The sequence below is a fragment of the Caloenas nicobarica genome, chromosome 3, assembly GCF_036013445.1.
Source record: "Caloenas nicobarica isolate bCalNic1 chromosome 3, bCalNic1.hap1, whole genome shotgun sequence".
Classification (NCBI taxonomy): Eukaryota; Metazoa; Chordata; class Aves; order Columbiformes; family Columbidae; genus Caloenas; species Caloenas nicobarica.
The window spans coordinates 49222167-49246602 of NC_088247.1; the positions used below are offsets into that span (position 1 = coordinate 49222167).

Sequence of the window (24436 nt, forward strand, 5' to 3'; positions counted from 1 at the left end):
CGAGAGAGGTCCCCCTTCGCCTCTGCTCTGCCCTGGTGAGACCTCATCTGGAATATTGTGTCCAGTTCTGGGCCCCTCAGTTCAAGAAGGACAGGGAACTGCTGGAGAGAGTCCAGCGCAGGGCCACAAAGATGATGAAGGGAGTGGAGCATCTCCCTTATGAGGAAAGGCTGAGGGAGCTGGGGCTCTTTAGCTTGGAGAAGAGGAGACAGAGGTGTGAGTTCATTAATGTTTATAAATCTGTAAAGGGTGAGTGTCACGAGGATGGAGCCAGGCTCTTCTCTGTGACAACCAATGATAGGAAAAGGGGCAATGGGTACAAACTGGAACAAAGGAGGTTCCACTTAAATTTGAGAAGAAACTTCTTCTCAGTGAAGGTGCCACAAGATATTACAAGATAAAAACCTGAACATAAAAGTAATAAATACTAGCAGTTGCAGATCCCTAAGTGAACACAGCATCATATTTTAATAGTACTTTAGCTTACTGTTCCTCTAAAATTTGAGTTACATCATACCCAACTTGCAGTAAAATGCTATTATAATAAAAATCTGTCTCTCAGGTGAGTTACAGTACATTTCTTTCTTGGTAACAGCATACAAAGTAGGTTAGGCAGAAAGCCATTGAGAAGGACATCATTCTGGATTGTCAACATCTGTGCAACTTTGACTGTCCTGTACAATGGCTTTCTTGTGAACATATTACTTTTTTTTTTTTTAATTATTCTTCCGGTCAAGAGAATTGTAGAAGCATCTTTGCTTTTTACAGCTCTTGGTTGATGCCACAGTCTCGGATTTTAAAATGCTGCATTTGGATAGCCCAGGTAGCATGAAACAGCTTGTAAGATCCCAGACAGCTACACAGTAGATGTAGAATTGCTAGGAATTTCTTCTGCTGTCTGACAAGTAAGTTCTCTCACAAGGGAGAGTGAGCATTTCCCTCATAAGTGAATGTCTCTTACAGCAGGGCAGGGCTGCGGGTTGTGATGGGAAAGTCTCTGATGAGTGAGGAAAAAAGTTGGCAACAGAACTGCTACAGAGCTTGAAGCCTTGGAAATCTCAAGTGTCAACAGTCAAGCTGAGTTAAACTTTGCATGGAAAGTCAAAATAAACAGAAGAGATTGTCTAGCCAGAGAAGGAGCACAAGAGTGTACACACAGAAGAATAAGAAAGTAAAAGCGTGATATAAAGACAAAAATAATGATCTAAAATATTTTACCTTTGGTTTTAATGACAGCTACAATACTGATAATGGAAAGAATGAACACACATACTCCAAATGCCTCACGTTTAAAAAAGTGAAAATTAGCACAAGTCAGATACAAGCAGAACTTGGAGGCAACATCATATGATTAGCAAATACGGCACATACATTTATAAAGGGGATAGTGAAAGGAGACAAGGCATCTGCAGACCTGTTAATCCAAACCATGCACAAAAAAAAAAAAATTGAAACAATGAATATAAAGAAAAATGTGTTAAAAACAAACTACTCAGATTTTCTTCTCTGATAAAAAAAAATTTAAAAAATAGTTTTGTTTTGGTTTTTTTACACAGGCAGAAGATCTGTGTTCAAATTTCAGCTTTTTAAGAGCATTAAGTACTTTGTCAGGTGGGAAAGATGACAACTGGAAGAAGTTTGAGGTGAGCAAGAAACTACCTAAAAAGGCAATTGCTGACAGAAAACACTTAAAGGTAAAGCAGTTCCATATATTAACTATTTGCAGAGTTACCAAAGAATAGGTATTGTGCTTATTAATACAACCAATCTTAGCATCAAAATCGTGAATATGAATGAAATTATGTGATTAAATAAAGGTGGCATTCCCGATGAAGAAAAGGAGTGTGATACTACATCATCTTTTACTATACTTTATGACTGAGTAAACAAAGAGTAACAGAAATGGGATGAAATTAACAGCACGAAATCTGAATTCATGGGAGCAAATGTGATACTGGATATACTGGTTGAAGTACTTACAGGTGAGAAAGGAACATATTGGTATAAATACATAAAAGACTTCTGTGATATACTGTTAAAATAGTACATACAGTTTTCTTTACCTGTGCTCAAATAGCTCCTCCTCCACACACACACACAAGGATGAACTCACCCTGAAAGCGGCCAAGGGTGATTAAAGGAGCAAACCGTCTATCCCTCAACAGGGAAGAAAAGGCTCGCTCAATTACTGTAACTAATCAGATACTGAAAGGAAATAAGATTGCTATCCACTAAAATACAAAGGCCTGAGGACCAAAGATGAAAGACATAATCATGCTAAATGGCAATCATGATTCAAGAACAAACAGATACAACTGATAAGTTTACCCTGCAAGACAGCATCTCGTGAACAGAAAGGTTCAGGAAGAGGTTGAATGGCTGTTCCACATAGAAATGTCCACATTCTGTGTAGAAATGTGGATCAGAAGAAGTTATATGCAAGACCAAAGCTCAAAGACAAGCTCATAAAAGCAATTGTACAGTACAGAATTCTAAAGCTGCACCTTGTGTGATTAATATATTCAAAGCCTGTTAGGTCACTGAAGTTTTAAGTAGAAGCTGAGGTTTCCAAAGGAATCCATAGATCATAATTTTACTCCTTCAGCAGCTCTTTAAAAATTCCAACTTATTTAGATGTTATTAATCAAGACTGGACTCTCTCCTCCATGTTATTAATATTATCCTTTCCACATAGGTCCTCTCATGCCTATTATCATACTGAGCTCATGCTGGAGCTTTTCCCTCAGGGAGGGATATAAAAAAAAAAAAGAAAAAAAAAGTAAACCCAGGTAATTTTATTAGACTTGTGTAAGAACAATCCTTGGCTAACTGTGCTACAGGTCTCAAATTTATCAGGAAGAAGAAAGGGGAACTGAAACAGCATATCACATTTAAAAACTGCTCAAAATTCAGCTTTGTTTAGTGATCCAATTGATTCTCAAGTCTGGGACTTTCCAATTTGGATTGCCTTTTCTAGTTGGAGAAATTCCACTCACAGTCACTGCATAAGTAAAAAAAAAAAAAATTACCTAGTAATAGCTTCAGACTGAGCAGGTATAGAGCATTTGTTTATCAGTCCTTCCAGGTGTCTGTGGCCGAGGTCTCAAAAAGATGTGGGCAACATAAAAATGGACCTGCATACATATACACATGCACAAAAAAAAAAAAAAAAAGAGAAGAGAAAAAAAAGAAAGAAACTGCGCAAAGAACCTAAGAAGCAGCGTAAAAGTTTAAGTGGCAGCTTAAGCTCTGCTTCATAGAGGACATACTCTTTGTGTACTGGGCTGTTCAAGCCCTGGCCATGGACAGCCCTTGGCATGCAAAACCAAGTGGAGAAGCAGACTGAGAAGCCAAAAATTAACAACTGCTGGTCTTATATGAACTGCTAGGGGTGCTGCCTCAGTTCACAAGGCACACTCCAAATTAAAATTAATAAGCTAAAATATTTTAAAGCATGAGTCCAAGCAGACTCTCGTCTTCCCTCTAATTCTCCTCTACAAGCACCCAATTTTCATCAGTTTTATCCCAAGCAGTCCTTCATAATGGAACATCCCTCCAAGTCTGCTCTACACGTCCTTCAGCATTTTCCTTTCTTCACCCTTTCATCTCTCTGAAGCACAGAGCCCAAAAACTGTGAGGGCTCCAAACTCTCACAAGAGAAAGATAAACTATGTTTTAAAAAAATAAGTAAGTAAAAAGACACTGAGCAGAATCTGGCTGGTAAATCACCAAATGTCAGGACAGGAAGAGGACAAAAACCTGCCACACCCTCCTCCTATGACAAGAATTAAGAAAGTATTTATTCTATAAATATTTTCATTTTAGGAGCTGAAAATGGCCTGGCATTGCTAAATAACTTTATTATTCTGAAACAAAAGCTTGGCAAAAGATTTTTTATAAGTACTACATTTTAACTAAAATAAAGCAATAGAAACTAGGATAACTGCATTTTTAGTTCTTGACATTCCCAGCAAAAGAAAATTAAGTAACTTTAGCATTTTTCTTGAAGAACATAGGCAGAAATACAAGTATAATGCTTCTTTACATCTCTTAGTTAACAACATGGTACTACTATGATGTAGACTTTTGAAGAAAGTAAAATTACTTCCAAAACAATAAAAAATTGTTAATTTTTAATACAACTATATAAGGAAATGCCACCATTACAATCATACAATATCAACTTAGCTCCAAGGCATATATTTAATATGCCATTTATTTTTATATCTTTTCTATAAAATACATCTGAATTATTATACAATGTAATTTCTGCATCTTTGAAAAGGAAACTTTGTTTCCTTTAGAATGACCAAATTCTATGCTCTCTCTTCTGTTAAAGGCAGCTCTGTAGTTGAATTTGGTCAGTCTGACAGATTTAACAATAACCATTTTCCTGCCAATTGAGAGGTATAGAGAAGTTTAAGCTTTGTCTCTCTCAGAGAGTTCTCTCTTTATTTGGCCTACAACAAAACATATTCATCCCCTCAGATAACACCAACAACTAAATTGAAAATATCTATAGAAAGTAAGTAACCTGCTGAAAAGCCATATGGAATGTCGCCATTTCTGAAGATTTTAAGATACCCTGAATTTGCTTTTTGGTTGACGAGAAAATAAATTTCTTCTGTTACTGAGAAGATAAAGAAATTTCCCACCAAACTAACAGAGACTCTTAAACCTAAAGCTATATTAGCAGAGTCTTTACGATGGGGCAGGAGGAGCAACACACCACTTTGCTAATATATCTTTAAAATTCAGAAGTAGTTTCACACAAATCCACAAACCTACACATTCAGTCTGGGTTTTTGAACTGCAACTAGTTTTCCCTGGCAGTGCTTATTCTAACATTTCCACACTTTTCTGATTTCCTGGCAACCAGTTACCACCTTGCTCTTGCACTGTATCTCACAGAGAATAAACAGTGGTTTTCCAAAAACAAACAGTGTTTTTTCCAAAAAATAGAGGTTTTCCAAAACCCTTGTAGAAGGGCAAATAAGACTAGACACCAATTCTGATCAGTTGTCCATTTTTCAAAGGTTTTCCTCTCAAAAGACTTCAGAAAGACAAATGTTATATGAATCAAAGTAACAGGGATTGTGTTTTAGCAAAAGAATGGCCCAAAAGTTATGTTTTTCCAACCTCAACATAATTAATTATGGCACGATAGTTATGGATCTCTCGGGAGGTAATAATTTTCTAACCTATGCAAAGGACTGGGCAGTGATTGCAATGCTATCCTGAAAAGAATTCCCATAGAAAATATTTTTACAACCTATTTTTCCCTTTAGTCCTACGGTTTACTTATTACTTCCTCCACCTAACTGCCTTTTTGATTAATGGTTTTATTATTAAATCCAGTTTTCATTTTTGTGATACTCCTTCAGTTTTCCACAGTTTATACATTACAAACTACACAATACAAATTATAGTACAAGCTATTTAACAATTATCATGAAAATAAAATCTAGATCTTGAAAAAACTTCCATCCAACAACTTCTTGTGTGTAACTAGTGATAATGACCAGACTCACAACTTGGCAAATACATCTATCGGATTCAGAGAAAAACACAAGTCTGTGCCTGTGCTTTTGATCCTCAAGTTAGCTATCATATGGTATGTAAAATGCCCTTGTTTTGCTTCTATATAGACCCAGAGCACATCAAGCATGACAAGGCTGAGCTGCTCAACACCCCTCTCGAACCTATACCCAAGATACAGAATCTACACCAAAACCATCCATAAAATTCAATCCGTGAGGGGTTCTCTCATATGACACGTAACAGACTTGGCTCTGCAGAAGCTGGCTGGGAAGCTGCCGGCACATCCTCTTGATCTGACAGCTCAATAACCAAAGCAGTCCCACCAAGTGGCAAATCTGGCTTCAGTCTTCCTCTCTGATGCTCTGACCTGACGAATGGAAGGGGCACAGCGCCTGGAAGGGCACAGCTCAAGCACATGAGACTTCGGGACAATATTCCAGGCAAACAGCGGTGACTCCCTGAAGCTTGAAGGAAGGTATCCCAGCCCTAGAAAGAGCCAAGAAACGTTGCCTACATCATGGAACTTACCCTGTTTCCCCAAAAATAAGACAGGGTCTTTAATTTTTGCTCCAAAAGATGTGTTAGGGCTTATTTTCAGGGGATGCCTTATTTTTCCATGAACAATAATCTACATTTATTCCTGGGGAAAAAAAAAAAAAAAATCAACATTTATTCAAATATGGTCATGTCACCACATTCTGGAACATCATCATAACTCTCCAAACCTTGAATTCCATTGTGAATTTCTTGGTTTGGGTCTCATGAGGTCTTTTGAGTGCGATTCCTTTGGGAGTCTCTGCTTTTCTTGGTGAAAGGTCTATCTGTCCTGCTGCATTCTACTGCCAATTAATTTTACTTTTTTACATGTATAGCTGCCTGGACACTATTTACATTGACTTTTTAAAATCAACTGTAACTAGGGCTTATTTTTGGAGTAGGGCTTATATTTTGAGCATCCTCAAAAATCCTGAAAAATCACGCTAGGGTTTATTTTTGGGGTAGGCCTTGTTTTCAGGGAAAAAGGGAAAAAACCCACACAGCTCCCCAAGTATGCATGCTGAATGTTACAAATGCAGCTCCAGAATTTAACTCTGCCCCTGCTTTGGAAAGTACTTGGTGTATTATTCAAGGTCAAAGAATATGCTGCTGCCAAATACTGTCATATCCAAGACCTCAGCTTGCATACAATTATTTCTCAGATACAGAAATACACAGGAATACAAATCAAGTGTTATAATTAGGCAGCACTCTAACAATAATTTAGAAAGTCCAACAGCATCTTAAAAAGGCATTCATCTCATAACATAAAATATTAATCCAACTCTTTCCTGTGATTCAAAACTGTTTGAAAAAAATCTGTGATGGCTTAACTTTATGTCTACTGGTTTTGTGATAGATCAGGTATCAGCTCTCCTGCAGCCAGCATAAAGCCAATGCTCTAAGAAACTGAAAAGAAATTAAATCAAGTGCCTATGCCCCAATCTGGATCAAACACTGATAGTTGATTCACCAACACAACAGCAACTTCCAGCCAGGATATAATTCTGTTAGGTCTTGTTGCCGTGATGCTTCATTACAGAAACAGATTTTTCAGGAAGGAATAATTGCATTTTGTACATTACACTATGTTTTCAGTGACAGTACTACGCAGCATAAACTGTGTGTATTTTCGTATTCCAGGATTAAAAGAAAAAATAGCCTTCTTACAGTTAAAAAGTGAGAAACAGAAAAAAAGAAAACCTAACGATCATTCTTCATATGTACTCATTCTCCTTACTCCAGACTGAGAGACAGGAGTTTAGATACATAATTTATAGTTCAAGTCTTCTTTAAATGGAAAATTAAATCAAATCAGAGGTATGAATTCAAAACATACTAAGCACATTAAACCTCTGTTCCTTATGGGAATCAAGTTAAAGCTGCTTTAGTTCTGAATGACAGCATCCATTAAAGTTTCATGTACGTCAACTGATCTGCTTTAACATCTTACCTCTAGTTAAACAAGCTAATAGACAAGCCTACAGTTGCAAGTATAAATTGAGTCTAATACTATGCTCCAAGTGAGAACGTGCCTGCAGACTGGAGGAGAAAATTGAGTATTTTGGGGTTCTCAACTTCCTTTAATTAACTTGGGTCTGTTTAAAATAGCAAAAGCTTTGCACATAGTTTTACAATCAGGTTTCTTGTATACTGTTTCAGGACAAGATTCATTTAAGAATATTACTCTTTCAGAGTTTTTACTCAAGAATTATAGTGGCAATTAGTCTGACATTTACAATAAATTTAGCATTTCACTCTGGAAGCACAAGGCTAGATCATTCTTAGTGTTTCTTAACACAATTACCCATTAAATTTGTTCTGCTTTTGCTCATAGGTTTTCACTTTTTACCCAAATTTTCTGCAATCCTTTTAGCCACACTTGAGACAAACCTAATGTGTGAAGCAAGCTAAAACAAGATGTGCATTGGCAGGCTCCCAAGTCGTTAAACGCCTACTACAAGACTCCTCTCATACTCTCAGGATCAGACTTCAACTGGATAAAGAAAAGCCAGTTTGTAATCTAAAGCCTGCTATTTCCTCATTCTTCAATTAAACATGAAAAATTCTTCAATGAGCCAATGACTGCAGCAAACCAGTATTTACCCCAATAAGGACTGATACAGTTCAGGAAGGCTCAAAAGGTAGATTAATCTAATTCACAAAATTTGGTGAGCAAAGAGATGCAAATATAAACAAGGTATAGTAAATATGCTCTTATGGCAACCTATAAGGACTCAGAACATCATCAGTTTTGTAAGTGAGATTTTGAAACAACAGTAGGTAATAAGATGAAGAAACCAGTAACTAGTAGAAACTAGTAACTGGTTAATATTTACCATCACGAGAGGTTAGGTATGTGGCATTCTGTATTTAATCTTCCACTGAATATAATCTTTCTCTAAAGTAATTTTTACTGCAAGCAATTGGGTGCTCAACTGACTTTTTTTCCATAGGCAGCAAAAGCCACGTGGCCCTGAAAAAAACATACTATGAACACTCATGTTAGACTTTCTTCCTGAGAACTGAGTGCAGATACTGTCCCAGGTATTATGCAGAAAAGAATAATTGGAACTCACTCTCAAGATCTACAAGAGAACTCTTCCAGACCTGAAATATCTCGTTAAGCATGCAATTAGCGGTAGCAAATGTTTTTATAATCCTAACCAAAATGACAGAGTTCATTTATGTGCATCTTCCTTCTAGAACAACAACTTCAGACTGCCTGGAGAAAAAGAAATACATCTTTCAGAAGTTAGGAAAATTTCTTACACCAATATGCCATTCACCCACTGCTAAGAACCCCCAAGACTACAGCAAGCCTCCTGCAGGTTTGCAGCTCCTAACTTTGCCAAAGTAATTGTTTGGGCTGTGATTTTCCAGTTTGGGCACCAATGAACGTCTGCTTGTTCACATAAACCATTTACCCATTTGCAAAAACACCACTGATGACAAAACATGTAATACATGTATGTTCCTACTCGAAGAAGTAAGAGCTGTTGTACTTGATTCGGACTCAAGAACAATTTTAAGTCTGCTTACAATCCTGCCCCTGATATAGCTGAGGCAAACACCAAGGAAAACAAACAAACAAACACACACACACACACACCACAGAAAGCAGCACATAAACAGCACAAGCCCTTCATGGCATGCACAGTTAGCTTCCAGCAAGCCACCAGATCAGGGACTTGACAACCAGTTTAAATCAAGGCCCTTCACCAGTTTTGTACATTTGCTCAATCAGCCCCCAACCACATTCGTCCTCCACAACTTAGACTCTACCAGAGGAGGAGCTGTGTTTCCAAATTAAGTTGTACTGGGAAGAGACTGGCTATCTTCCTTCAGTTGTCCAAGTTCTTGTGTTCCAATAAACACTGAATAACAACTCCCTAATTAACTTTTCCATATAAGTCTGTGATTTCAGACCCCCCACGTCTTGCTTCAGCTTCCCCCCTTCCAGCCCACAGATTCCCAGTCTATTTTGTCTCTCTTAGTACGGAAGTAGTTTTGTATCACTGATTTTCTTGAATCCCCTTATCTTAACCTTTTCTAGTGCTACTGTATCCTTTCTATGGTGGAAAGGGATCAAGATGGCACATAGACATTCAACATCTGAACGCACCGGGGATTTATGAGGTTGACAGAGTCTGGTTGGCTCTCAGGTCTTAGCTCCAGTAATTCACTTTAAAGTCATTCTAGTGACTTTGAATTTCCCTTTTTGACTGCTCCTGAACTTGGAGATGTTTCCAGAAGAATAGTGATGAAGATTCAAAGATTCTCTCCTTCCCCTCAACCTGCACCACAGTAACAGTCGTTCAAGAAGCCACTGCTGTCTGTAAATAGCTAAGGTTGTTTCTCGCCCATTTCCACTACATTAAAATTCAATGCTGATAGACGCAAACATAATTTTATCACACATGTTATTCAGTATTACGAGATATTTTGCAATTCTCCATAGGTTAGCAAAGAAACAAAACCAGGCTATGCAATTTTGTATCATCAAACTGTCATCTGATGCTTCACTTTCCCTTGGGGGAAAAAAAAAGGGTTATTTGCGTGTATTTGGTGTATACTCTGTAAAAATGGACTAATAAGACCTTTAGAGCTGTTAAATGACGCATGTCGGAGATAGCTCTGGCACTAAACAAAGGAGAAAGTTTCCCCTATTTTTCTCCTGCTTAATTCAGAGAGGGCTGACTCCTTCTGGGGCAGGGGACATGAAACTCACTCCAGAAAGGAGAAGTAGGAAGATGGTGAAGGAAGAGCTGGTCAGGAGAACCACCCCAGGGAGAGCAAAACCAGCCAGCAGGAGAGAGACACGGGCTGCAACACCAGGAGTGAGAGGAATGGTGGGGCCAGAATCAGCAGGGACGAGACACGTGAGACCTTGGAGGACACCAGAGAAGAGACAGGACCAGGGAAGAAGATGCATAGAATCACAGAATTGTTTTGGTTGCAAAAGACCTTTAAGATCATTAAGTCCAACCGTTAACCCAACCCTGTAAAGTCCACCACTAAACCATGTCCCTAAGTGTCACATCCATACGTCTTTTAAACACCTCCAGGGATGGCAACTCCACCACCCCCCTGAGTAGCCTGTTCCAATGCCTGACAACCCTTCGCGAGAAGAAGTTTTTCCTAATATCCACTCGGAACCTTCCCTGGAGCAACTTGAGGCCATTTCCTCTCATCCATGGGTGAAAGAAAAAAGAAATTACAATAGTAAGTCAATGGGGAGGAATGTGACTGGTTGGGGAAACAGAAGGGAAGGGGAAGAACAAGCAAGGGGCACTAGCAAACCTGAAGAGGAAAAAAAAAATCTGTGTTTTGAGCACAAGGTCGGAAGGAAAAAGAGAAAATGAGGCATAAGAGAATGGAGGCATTGCGGTGAAATGAAGGAGGATAAGGAAGAAGATTCTATTTCCAGGACAGAAAATTGAAAAATGTATAGTACCTGTCAAATTCTTTTTTGCTGTCAGCATGACCTTCAGGAATAAAGTCAGTCAGATTTGTATGAAAAGGGAAGACTGAAAAAGATGAGGCCTCAAAGAGCATGTCAAAGGTGGTGAAAAGAACCTAGGACTGATGATATGTGATACAATTAAACTATAAAAACGGAGAAAACACTCATGAAAGCAGGTGAAAAATCCACAGAAGCTGATTGTTGGATTTTATTATAAGCACTCTAGACAACAAAAGAGGTGGCAAAAGTAGTAAACATTGCTGCTGACAGATCCTGTGATAGAACAGGGGAACACAAGGAGAATCAAAAAGTGTATCAGCAGAAGAAAAGCAAGGAGGAACAAGAGGATACAAGAAGTCATGAATACTTAAACACCAGATATCATAAGGAAGTATAAGCAACAGAATACGAAGCATACTATACAAAGAAGGAATTATACCACAAAGGTTAGAAGACGAATTAGAGACAACAGAATTTGAAAAGGACAATAAAAAGAACAGCTCTGCTAGTGAACGCAAACATTTAAGTAGTATTGCCCCTGACTGAAGAGGCAAACACAAGCTAATAGATCCAGCTAAGCAACCAGATGCATCATCTGCATTAAATTACAAAGCATGAATGCAGAAGAGTTCACAGAAAGAGAGCCAGGAGCTGGAGTCAGAGGAAGGATGACAAGCAAAAGATTAGAAGTTACATGCAAGTAGCCTAGTAACGAGGATTAAAAAACCCCACAAATAATACTTTTTTTCCTACTCAGACCACAAATGTTTTACAATGGTTACTGAAATAACTGAATGTAATAAGACATTTTGTCCCAATCAACATGTCACTACTATACAATAGGACAACTCAGCCAAATAATCTAAGAAGTGTAACATGCACTTTGTTTCTACTCATGATGACATTTTCCACAGCCAGATAAAAATCAAAACAGCACGTCCTTTATTGGAGCTGATAAAAAGAGAGTAGGTCAAGGATTCTTCCTTTATCCTATTATTGCAAATAGAGAAAACATGTTTTTGCAATGCCCTGCCTAAAAAACATAGACTAGACCTTTTATATTTGGCAAGAAGCATGGAAAAATTCAGGCAAGGGGCCAGATGTTTTGTTAAAATGCATAATGGCATGGCTTAGCTTTGCTGAGGACCCACAAACAGTGCCCTGAGAATCTCGTCCCAATGTCCTCTCTTCTTACTTAATACCCAGAACCAGATTTCATTAAAGGTATAAAAACGTATTTACATACCTCCCCTCCAATCTCTTATAAAAGACAAGAGCATATCCTGTGCTGTGAAGGCTACAATAACCTCCCAAGAAGACAAACCTATATACATAAGCAATTAAATAGTTTAATTCATACACGAAGTTACCTTAACACAACCTTTCCTAAAAGCAAGGCATGCTGTTGATGAGTGCTGCAGTGGGAGAGCTTAGGCACTGCTTGTTCCACACTGTCCCCTTCAGCTCTTCTCTCTTTCTTGCCACTGTCACCACCTACTTAAACCACCACACACATGCTATGTCCCCAACTAAGTGCCACATAGCGGGGTTTCATATATATACATGTCTATATGGCTTCCCTTTTGCCCCAGCTTTTTATGGCACAAGCCTTATCTCAGTAGCTCTGCCTGGATTTTGCCACACACGCGCACACAGACAAAAAAATCATCAAATCTCGGAACAGATTTACACGACTTAGAAAAGGCCCTCGATCTCTTATTCCACCATGAGCATCCTTTTATCCCATTGTCTTGGGATTTTTAGGTATTTTAAATTAACAAAATAAATTAATGTGATATGACACAGATTTGATGGAACAGTGGGACTCAACAATCATGAAAGAGACATTACAAATAGCAAATAAAAAGAGTGAATGATATTGAAGAAAATACAATGCTAAATGACACACTGATGAGTGCTATTTTATAAACCACAAATATTTTCTAAAAACCTTATTCAGGAGAAGCTATGCAAGGAAGATTCCTTCCTTTAAATTTTCTTTACTATTCATAGCATATGAATTGGACTGTATGCAACAACAGAGCAATTAGTTTAAATACTGCCAATATTCTCACTGGTGATAATTGGTTGCTTGTAGCAAGAACATCTGTTCCATCTTTAAGAAATGAAGTACAGACCCTGTTACCTAGACAACAGAATCCTTCTGAGCATCACACACTATAAAAGGGCAATATCAGCCTAAGCCACACTTCATATTTATTCTCCCCACACTCCCTTATCACCGTTAATGCAACCAAATGCCGTGACTTTTTAACATTAAGCCCATATTTATCAGATCTCATAAACTCAGGCCCACTTTCACATGCATTAGAAGTAACAGCTGTGCTACTGTCCTTTGGCCAAGGAACAGTCACTTTGAGGGTTTGTATCCGGCCAGTTTCCACCACCGTGACTGCCAAGTTGTCAAGCTGAAAATGGTGCAGCTTTTGCGTACTCTGAGAGCAAGTCCCATCAAATCTAGAAATCTCAGCCCAGTCCCCTTTAATGTGGTCCAGAAACAGTCACCTTCACCGCCATGCCCCTGGATTATTAGAGATATTCAAGTGCTCGGGGGACTTAACCCATACCGGCACTCACCAGTGCCCTCCAGCCAAATTAAGGAGAGTAGCAGCAGATAAACCTTCAGAAGATGCCTTTTGTTGCCTTAGCAAACTCATCACAATTTTATAAATATTGATGAAATATTAACAATAATTAAGTGCACCAGATGACAAATTCCTCTGTGAGCCTTAGTTAGATCGATGGATTTTTTTTTTCCTGTGTGCATGCGATAGAGGACCAAAGAACATGGAAGCTCAAATGACGTGTGAAACCTAAGGATTAAGCACACAGAAAGGAAAAGAGAGCTCACTGGGGCAGAACAAGCTGCAAAACAATCATCACCACTCACCTACCACCCTAAATTCATCCCACTTTATCTTCCTTCTGACGACATCCTATATTACTTTCTTCCTCCTTCACCTTCTTCCCTTCTTCTTGGCTGCAAGAAAAGAAGCAGCACTGTCTATCCTCAAATGCACATGCTGTAGCTGTCCCTGTCATAAGAGAACCTCTATAGCTTTTATGCATTTGGTTTTGCACATGCAATAGCAATTGTACATTGTGCCCTGGGTATATACTTAGAGCTTCAAGTTAGTCAGTCTGTACAAGTCAGCAGCACCAGAAAATGCCAAGCAAGAAAAGGAGAAAGGCTGTTAAACCAAAATATAAGCAATCAGTACACCACAGACCACACAAGAGATATGAACACCTTAGGACTTCACTAATGCAAACATGACTCGTACTTGTACGGGAACGCTCTGACAAGTTATATCTCCACATATTTCTGCTAGTATGCAGAACAACACAGAAATAATTATCTGAACATCTGATAAGCAAGTAGATGGCATTTTGAGCATAAACTTTATACTCCTGGTTACTCTAGTTAAACTATAGAAGATAAGCATGAGTTTTTATTTGTTTTGCAGATTCTGCAATTTTAGCGGGGACTTCAAGGCCACTTAATTTGGTAAGACAGAAATGGAATGGCTTAAAGCAAGGCTTCTATAGCAGTACCTTATACAGCAATGTTTCATAGGAGAAAGATAACATTTTAAATAATCCCAATGGGACAGGAATATAGATCTCTTTTCTAGGCCCACTTCTGTCGAAAAAAACCCCACGAGCTCTTCAATCACTGAAGAAAGAAAACAAGAGCTTGAAAATGGTCTGGATTTGAGACGTCCAGAAGAACAAAAAATGAAATGATCCATCTGGCCTCAGACTGAAAATCTAAACAATGGAGATAGCTGAAAACCATTAAGACTTAAAATTACAGTAGAATTCTGTATTTGCTCTGAGCAAGTTTGGTGAATTTCAGATGTGGAACAGTACAAAAGACAATTTGGTAGCAGTAAAATATTTTTTAGGCCAGAAGTATAATAAATACTTAGAGACAGAACGTAAAGCTGCAAGAATCACTCATCCTCAGAAAAATAAAACAGACTAGATAAAACCCAGCCAAGAACAAAATCGCTAATACATAAAAATAACATGTCAAAAAAGAAGGAACAATTATTAGTCTGAAGTGCGAAGATACCAAGGCAGAAGAGGATACTGAACAAACCTTGGAGTTCGGTCAGAGAGAGATCATTAATCACAGTAATAAGAAGCTTCTTTAGAGTAGAAGCTTAGAGAAGTCTAACGAAAATGGATCCAAGACAGAGCTAGTGGACAGGAAATCACTGTATTGCTTGTAAATATTAAAGACATCTGGAGATAAAGGGAGAAGAAAGCAGGGAAAATAGTACAAAAGGCAACTGAGGTAAAAAAGAAACTAGAGTAATCTAATAAGCAAGTGAAAATATGGAAAGACAATGAGAGCTGAGAAACAAACTCTGCAGGGGCATTGGGATGGGATAAATTCATTAGCACAGAAAGAAAAGGCAGAGGCTTCCTCAAATGTCTTCAAGGACTGGCAGCAGATCTTATATTTCATAACTGCCTATAGTCAAAATTATTCTGCTGATAGCTTCTGTCAATATACTGCTCACATACTCAAAAAACTGATGACTTTTTCCAATAGTATAACCTGTCAGGACTAGCCTAACTTCAGTATCCTTGGGTGGCTGCACATGAAAAAGCTCAAGGTCAAGTATATTAAGCATACACATACACCGACAATGAGGTGTATGTGCTACATATAGGCAACAGGCAGGTTCAAGTGAGCATCCTGACACTGTTAGTGAGATGGGAGGGATGAGCATGATACTCTTTCTACAAGGCAGGAGCATTTTGCCAGTCAGATGGCCAAATGGAACAGAGAACAAAACCACGATGCTCACAACCTTCTCATCAAAATGCAAACTAAGCAAACCCTACATAGTAAAAACCTCCCACTGTAAGCCTGCGGACAAGATGCATCACAGAATTAAAGACATCCAGGCTACCTATTTAGTGACTATTGTACTGTTAACTACGGTATGGAAACAGGAAGCCTCCTTCTGTCTTGAAATCCCCATAAAATAATGTATCAAGTCATTGCAAAGACAGGAAAAATCTCAATAAGATACAGGGGAAGCTGTATTTAAAAACAAGTAATTTTTCAGCTTACCACAAAGAGACACAGAGGTTCACAAGAAAGCAAACATCACACTGAAGCTTTTAACATAATGAAATTCAAAATGAATAAAGTTTTAGTGAAAGGTGATGTGACATCTTGCCTTCAATAACAAAGCTGAGTACAATTTACGTACAAAAACCTGCAGAGTAAAATATGACTGTAGACTAAAACCACTATCCACTCAGCCATACACAGGGCTGAAACCAATGCCAAACAATGTCTTGAAAAAAGCAACTTTTTAATTAACATTTGATCAAGCCCTAAAGATTTTTCCATTGATGCTCCATTTTCAATACAGCCATCTCTGTTCTGTATTAATATATCCAGTTTGGGCACTACTAATAACGTTTTATTTCTATCTCACAGACTCAATGGGTGCAGAGAAGCCTCAGCCTGTGGATCAGGATCAGCAGAGAGACCACTAAGGATGACATTGTGTTGGGAGTACATTACAGAACCACCTGATAAGGATGGGGCATCAAATGAAGTCTGCTGTACAACTCAGAGAAGTCTCTGAACCCCAAACCCTTCTTCAGGAGAACAGACCTCAGCTTATTGAAGGAACTGGTGCATGGCCATGGGAAGCAGCTCTGAAGAGCAAAGGAGCTGAGTAAAGCTTGTAGATCTATTAAAAAATACAAGTAAAATACAAGTAACAGAAGACTGGCTTGGCTACGCAGATTGCCAGAACTCCAGGGCAAGAAGGGCAGTATACAGAGGAGTGCAAAGAGCAACAGGCTACACAGGAGGAGTTCAGAAACATTGCCAAGGCATGTAAGGATGGTGTCAGGAAAGCCGAAGCTCACCTGGAATTCACACGTGCAAGGAATGTTGAGGGCAACAAGAGGAGCTTCTGCTACTATATTGGTTGTGAAAGGCTGAACAAGAAAATGTGAGCCTGCTGCTGAATGAAGTGGGCTATTTAGTAACAGTATCTGAAGACAGAAATTCCAACTTAAAAAGAATCCATCATCTGAAAACCCATGCCATTGCCTCTAAGTTTGAGGCATCAAAAACAGTCACATGTAATATCAAATTAGAGAAAGGCACGTTCTAGAGTTACGTAAAGTCAACATACCCTTGAAACAATTTTATATCTCCACACAGAATAAACTGAAAACATGTATAAACTATTCTCTTGACTACAAGAAAGTACAAACAGAGAAACATAAGGAAAACATGTAATGAGAAAGAGAGAACAAGACACAGAAAAGAAAAAGAAAGGTTTATGACACTAGTTCAGAAAATAATCCCAAATTTACACAATATTCCAACTGAGGCTTTAAAACATATAAGTAAATGTTCATATGTGCACACATGCATGCAGTCTTGCAGGCAGTATTTAAGTTTGGCAAATAAGTATTTAAAAATTTATTTCCTGCATTATCTGCAACTCTGTTCTACATTATCTGAGTGATAAAGCAGCTATTTGCTTTCAGTGCATTGCTGCTTACAGTTTAACCTGAAGAGGCTTGGTTTCACTTTTTTGTTCAGTTCTGTTGAAGGCACCATCAGCTGGTTTTGCATTTGTTTCCTCTGAGAATATCCAAGATGAGAAGTGAACAGCAAAGCCTGAAGAGCACTGAACACTCATTTTGCCCAGTCAGCTGCACTGAGAATTTGGATTATATCCTAACTGATGTCAAGTACCAAATTCATACAGAAGCTTCTTCAGTTCACACTGTATTAGAATGAGGCAACAGCTTTCTTTTTCTTCTTTTTAACATACTTGCCATATATTTGTTGATATTGCTCTCCCGCTTTGAGCAGAGACATAACTTCAAGAACAGGAAAGTAACCTCTGTATGAAAAGAAAAAAAAAAGCTTCCAATTTTGTATTTAGAAAGGAATCGTGTGCTAAAAGCAGCGTTTCCCCTTTTTCTTTCTTCTCTGCATGCTCTTTTTTGTTGTTGAATTGCTGAAGGAGGTGGCTGTAGTTGGGCAATGGAGCTGACGCTGCTTCAGATGATGCTCTACTTCTGTTACAATTATTATACTTGACAAAAATTATATTTCAAGCTGCAAAACTTATTTTCATAAACACTACAGTGCGTTTATGGGCGAATAAGAAAAAAGGCAACTTCACTGATTAAAATGAAAATCTGTTTTTATACTACAGATTTACTACCCGTGTATTTTTTTTATTTAAAGAAGTTAATTGTTCTTTTAGATACAACCAAATAATAATAATAAAAAATACTCACAGAATCCTTTTGAAGAATAACCAAAGCAGGAATTTAGGTATTCCCTTACACAAAAAGTATTTAAATTACATAGATTATACAAGATTAGGCCATGTAATGCAGAAAGCTGTTATTCTTCCTATGGCATGCAAAACATGAGTTGTAATGTGGCTAAACCAAAAACCTCCTTCCAGCTGATTCATACTTTTAAAATCACGATGCACAGACACTTCTAGCCAACACATGCCTTAACTCTCTAATAAAGATCCCTTAAAATGTTTGGGTTTGATCTTATACTTATTACACTACCTCCAGCTATTGAAAGAAGGAGTAGAGTTTCAAGGTTTCCACAAACCAATCTGACAATCTTTTCTAATTAAGTAGTAGAGAATTTATGGGGAGTTTTTGCATTGCCAAATATTCTACATATTTATATTATCCTGGCAGGGAAAAAGAAGTCTTGACATTCAAAAGGAATCTCCTACAGCAAATGTACTCAGGGACGCAACTTTTTTAAAGTCTTGTTTTACCTAGTCTCGCCTTAAACAAAGCCAGGGACCAAGGTTGAAAACCTGTTTTCCTACATAGCAGTAAATACCGCAAGTTGTTGTGATAGCCAAGGTCAAAGAAAAGGTCAATATAGCCAAAGCAGAGCACTTGTATCTATTATGAAATTCTATGCAACTGTATTTGGAGAGAGCTAATGGCATTACAAATCTTCAAAGTGTTTCATTAATAGTGAAAAGTTATGCTTATTCCTGTATAGCTGATCTTTTCTGCATTCCTAAGCGATGCAGAGACAGGTCAAACGGGTTATAAGGCCAGCCTGGTCCACAGTCTGAAATTAAGTAGCTTCATATTTAGTTCATTTGACTAAGCGGTTTCCAACCAGGGAGGTGAGGGCAGCTTGTGAGTGACGTGCAACACCTGACAGAGGTAAAAGCAAATAAGCTTTACGAGCTCTACCAGCCCAGCACGATGTGTCCCCTTGAGCGTCCCTGCTGCCAGCAGTGACGGCAAAGGCACAAAGTGCTTCCAGATGGAGACAGCAAGTCTAGCGGGACCTCCCTGGCTCAGCTTCACCATCACAACACCGCACACCCCCAAAGCCAAGACGAAAGAGACGCAGCCCCAGAAGAGCTGCCTGTGTGCAAAGGGAGGCCATGGACAGCAGGGAGGTGGAAAAGCAGCACATAAATACAGTGAGATGGAGCCTTGCTCAAGAGAGCTGACAAACACAAAGAGGTTACAAAAACCTATTGTTTAACCTGCAAGCCTTCTAAAACCCTGGTCACCCTCAGAAACGAAGGATGACAAAATATTTGTACCCTCTAGCACTTTGTAATAAATATTGCATCAATAGGCAAAAAGCCTAGAGAATAATTTGTACACGCTAGACTGTTCGAAGGAGCTTTCAGTAACTCATGTGACATTACAGTCTGAATTATTTTAGCCTATACCCATAAATGCAAGTATGAACACAAAGGCCAACTAATGCTCCCACTAGTGTCCCACAGCGTGCTGGCAACGTTTCAAGGTCTCCCAGAAGGAGCAGCCTCTGGCAGCTCCACTAACGACTGGCACGCACGGGCACAGGATGTGGCTGCTAAAATGCTTATGTGTCCCAGACCCAACATTCACACAGGGCAAACCCGCAGTAATTCAGGGCACTCTTAAGCAAGGCGAGGAGAGAAACGCTGCTGGCTTGTGGCTCTACTTCTCCCATTTAAATCATCTGTAACAGCTTAGTCTAATTTTTTCCCTCCGAGAAAAAAGGCTACTGAGCTATAAAAAAAACCCCCACTGATATAGAAAAATCCAAATAAGTTTTGAATTAAGATCACCATTTTCAGAGAAGATGGCTAGAGCTGGTAATTTTTCCTTGGAAGAGAGGAAGTTCTCAGTGTTGGGAGTGGGGAGAAAAGCTGGAAAGAACCAGGAGTTGACAGAAGAACCTCCTAGGACCTAACTCAAGTCACTGCTTCACATGAAACCTTTAGTATTTAGTAGTCATCTCTGTCCATAGGCTGAGCTTTAGGGGGGAAAAATGATCTTCTGAAATTACATTCTTAAACCATCCTCTTTTGGTTTAAGAATTTCAGAGCATGACTTTATTCACTGCAGTGCAAGTGGCTGCTCCAAATACTTTGTTGATTTGCAGGACATTTTTCTTACTATATTTAATATACTTACATGGAACTGTCTCAGCAAGAGAACAGCAAGAATACACTAAAAACACTGACTGTTTGCCAGAGGAAAACCATTTGTCATTGTTTTGGTGCTATATCTTCTTTTAAAAATATGTGCAACTCATACCAGGGAACTGTTGTACTAGATTAAATGTGTGGTTTGGTGACAAACAGACCCAAAAAATAAATTCTGGAATAAGGCTCAGATCCTTCAAAAATTTTCCAAGAACATTATGCGAGATACCTAATTTCAGTGACCAGTCAGGAACCTCAGAAGAGCAACTCAGGATACAAGAGGGACTTGCAGCTTTTATACCAACTTACCAAACCAATGTTTCTGCATTGTATTTCATTGCCAAATAGTGTATAATCATGCTATTTTATTAGCACAAAATGCTTATCTGCTTATTAGAAATACATCTGAAAGGCATGGCTCTATTTCTACTAAACGGACAGAAATACTAGAAGATTGTTTTATAGAATCATAGAATCTTTCAGGTTGGAAGGGACCTCTTGAGATCTAAGTCCAACCTCGCTGCTCCATCAAGGTCAGGTAGAGCAGGCGGCCCCTGACCGTGTCCAGTCAACCTCTAAGCATTTCCACAGATGGAGACTTCACAACCTCTCTGGGTAACCTGTTCCAGTGCTTGATCACCCTCACAGTGAAGAAGTGTCCTTTCATATTCAGATGGAATTTCATGTATTTTAATGTGTGTCCACTGCCTCCTGTCCTGTCAATAGGCACCAAGAGGAGTCTGGTTCCCACTTCTTAATTCCCTGACATCAGGTATTTGATAAGATCTTCAAGCCTTCTCTTCTCCAGGCTAAACAGTCCCAGCTCTCTCAGCCTCTCCTTATTTGTCAGATCTTCCAGTCCCTTTATTATATTTATGGCCCTGCAGTGGTCTCACTCCAGTTGCCCCACACGTCCCTTCTTGCACAGGGGAGCCCAGGACTGGACACAGATCTCCAGATGTGGCCTCAGCAGTACTGAATTAGAGAGGAAGGCTCATATCCCTTGGCTTGCTGGCCACGCTCTGCCTAATGCAGCCCAGGATGCTGTCGACTGTCTTTGCCCTGAGGGTGCATTGCTGGCCTGTGGTCAGCTTGATGTCCACCAGGGCCTCCAGTACCTTCTCTGCAGAGCTGTTTCCCAGCTAGTCAGCCCACAGCATGTACTGGTGCCTGGAGTTATTCCACGCCAGATGCAGGACTTTACATTTCCCTTTGTTGAACTACGTAAAATTCCTCTCAGCCCAGCTCTGCAGCCTGTTGAGGTCCCCTCTGAACAGCAGCACAACCCTCTGGTGTATCAGTCACTTCTCACAGTTTTGTGCCAACTGCAAACTCACTGAGGATGGACTCTGTCCCAGCATCCAGTTCAAAATCACATGCTCTTTAGCTGCACAGGCTTCTAATGTATGTTTAAACTACCTTGCAACAAACAAGCTCGGATGTCCCCCTTCTGAATGGAAAGGAACAGAGTTTTCTTAAGGCCTTAATGTCTAAAAATGTATTTTATTTCTCTTCCATCTTCTACAATGCAAACTGAATTAACACATTCCATTTGGTTATAAATAGCTCTAGGAATTCAGGAATTTTTTTTTACCACATTACAGAAAGAATGAGAAATCCCACCATGATGTTCAAGCAATAAGGAAAACTTTTCATTTATCATTGGTTCCAAGATAAGCCAATACAAGTCTTGAGCTGAAAGAAGTATCACATCTGTTAACTAAATAATCATGTAAAAATGAAAACTCTACCTTTCATAACTCTCATTCATATTTTTCAGCTTTACTCTTCAAAAATGCTGTTGCTTAAGCCCAGCAATAATCTGCCTCATAACAAGAACACAGAAGTAGCTGGCATTTCAGTTACCTTCAGAATAGACTAGAGTTACAGGGAATAAATTAGTTTGTTTTGATTTTTTTTTTCTCTCCACAATTCTTTAGCATATAAGAATCTCCTCTAGTATTGTCATATTAAATGCAATAGAATTGGCTGAAATATGGATTTCTTCAGCAGGTATCACCCTACAGTTGAAAGAAAGCAGTCATCACTTGCCCCAGGAACCACTGCCCATATGAAGTTATCATTGACATAAGCCTTTTTCCATGAAAAGCTCATATTAATAGTAGTAAAAGAAGCCTTATGTTTTTCAAAGCCCTAAGCAAAGACAGACCAGCTTGATCTGTAACATCAGAAGAGAGGAGCTGTCAGCTTTTCTCCGAGGGACAGTTGGCCAGCAGATCCTACTCAGTGTCTAAGCAATACTACACATCAGACTGCAAAACTGAATGCCTTTTAGTTCAGTAATGTATTTCTTGAGCACATCATCAAGTGTCTTCAGGTTAATAAAATATTCTGAACACACACAGAACCATGTACGCTGCTGCTTCCTTCATTTTCTCAGCTCCCATAGAAGGGGTGGGGTTTGGGGATTTTTTTGGCATTGGGGAGGCAAGAGGTGGTAGTTGTAAGGGGTTTTTTAAACGTCAAAAGAACTACTAATGACATTTTAACATAGCCTCTTTTTCCAGGCTGATAATTTTTATTTAATCAGTAAACACTACCTTCTTTGTTATCTATCTAAGCCTTTAAATACAAGATTAACTATTAATGCACTAATTATAAGTCTGCTTCTCTTGATGGAAAATGCATTTGATTCTGCTTGTTTCTGTATGACAAAAAGCTGATATTTCTTTTTCAACTATTTCACCTTTACATTTTTCACATTTCTAACATTTTACTAACCTGAAATTTCAGAGGCAAACAGTGATTTGCAACATTATCTCAGGTTTTAGAGTTCTACAGTAAAGTCTGAAAAGTAAAATATATATTCAAGGAAGAATTACAGGAAGAACCATCGAGAGGATTCAAGCAACTTACACAGTAGTTGTGAAATTTCCCAGGCTGTTCTGAACTTTGCACAAAGTTCCATGAATTTAAAAAAGGGAGTTAAAAGAAAGAAAAACACACACCAAGACTGAAATGGTCATGTATCATCAGAGGAAAAAAAAAAAAATTACACTCTCTACTTCCTCAAGATGTTGTGTCCAAGTACGACAGAACCAGCTCCACACCACAGTGCTATCATGACAACAGGAAAGTCTCCTTTGGACTGTGCCACACATCATCTCCATAGTCAGACAATTTAACAAGCAAAGGGCAAGAATCAAAGAAACAAAAAAATCCCCCCAGTGCTGTCAAAACCAACTTTATAGTAACAAGAATATACTCTAGTAGTGATGTTAAAAGAGGATTTCTTATTTCCTCTAAAGGCAGCAATGTTAGCAAAAAGGTCACTGGGTAGGTTCTGTGTAAAGTGACTGGCAGCAATGCAGCCACCTCTCAAACCCATGAATGACCTTGACCTTATAATGATAAGCACTTTAAAAGGATAGTAGTTTTAGCTGGTAAGTCTCTTTATATAGAACTACTGCAGGCACTACACTAAACACAATACAGTGATTTGTTCAGTTCACAAACGTCATGAGTTCCTAATGTCCCACACTGCATTGCACACCTGAATCCTGCATTTCAGTGCAACACTACCAGATTACAAAAAGCTTTAGGCACAATCCTAACATACATTTCAACAGCCTTCAACATAGTGACAGCATTAAACAAGGTAAATATTTGATCAAGCAAGTGCACTTCTGCTACAACGCAAGTAATTCTTGCATTACAAAATTTTACTCTCTATCCAACACTTTGACAGTAATGCATATTTTCAGTGATAAAATAAACATTTAAAGATCAAACACTACCTTCATATACAAACATCTAATTTTTACCAACTTTGAGGGAATGATGGACACTACTGTGTTCAAAAGTGTGCAATTTCTTAATGCATTTTTTCTCCTAAGACACACATAATAAAAACATAATTAAT

General features: G+C 38.7%; 1 protein-coding gene across 1 annotated transcript in view; it reads right to left on the minus strand.

Moving 5' to 3' along the window:
* Nucleotides 1-24436, minus strand: part of CDK19 (cyclin dependent kinase 19) — a 126426-nt gene that overhangs the window by 81389 nt on the left and 20601 nt on the right. The window lies entirely within an intron of this gene.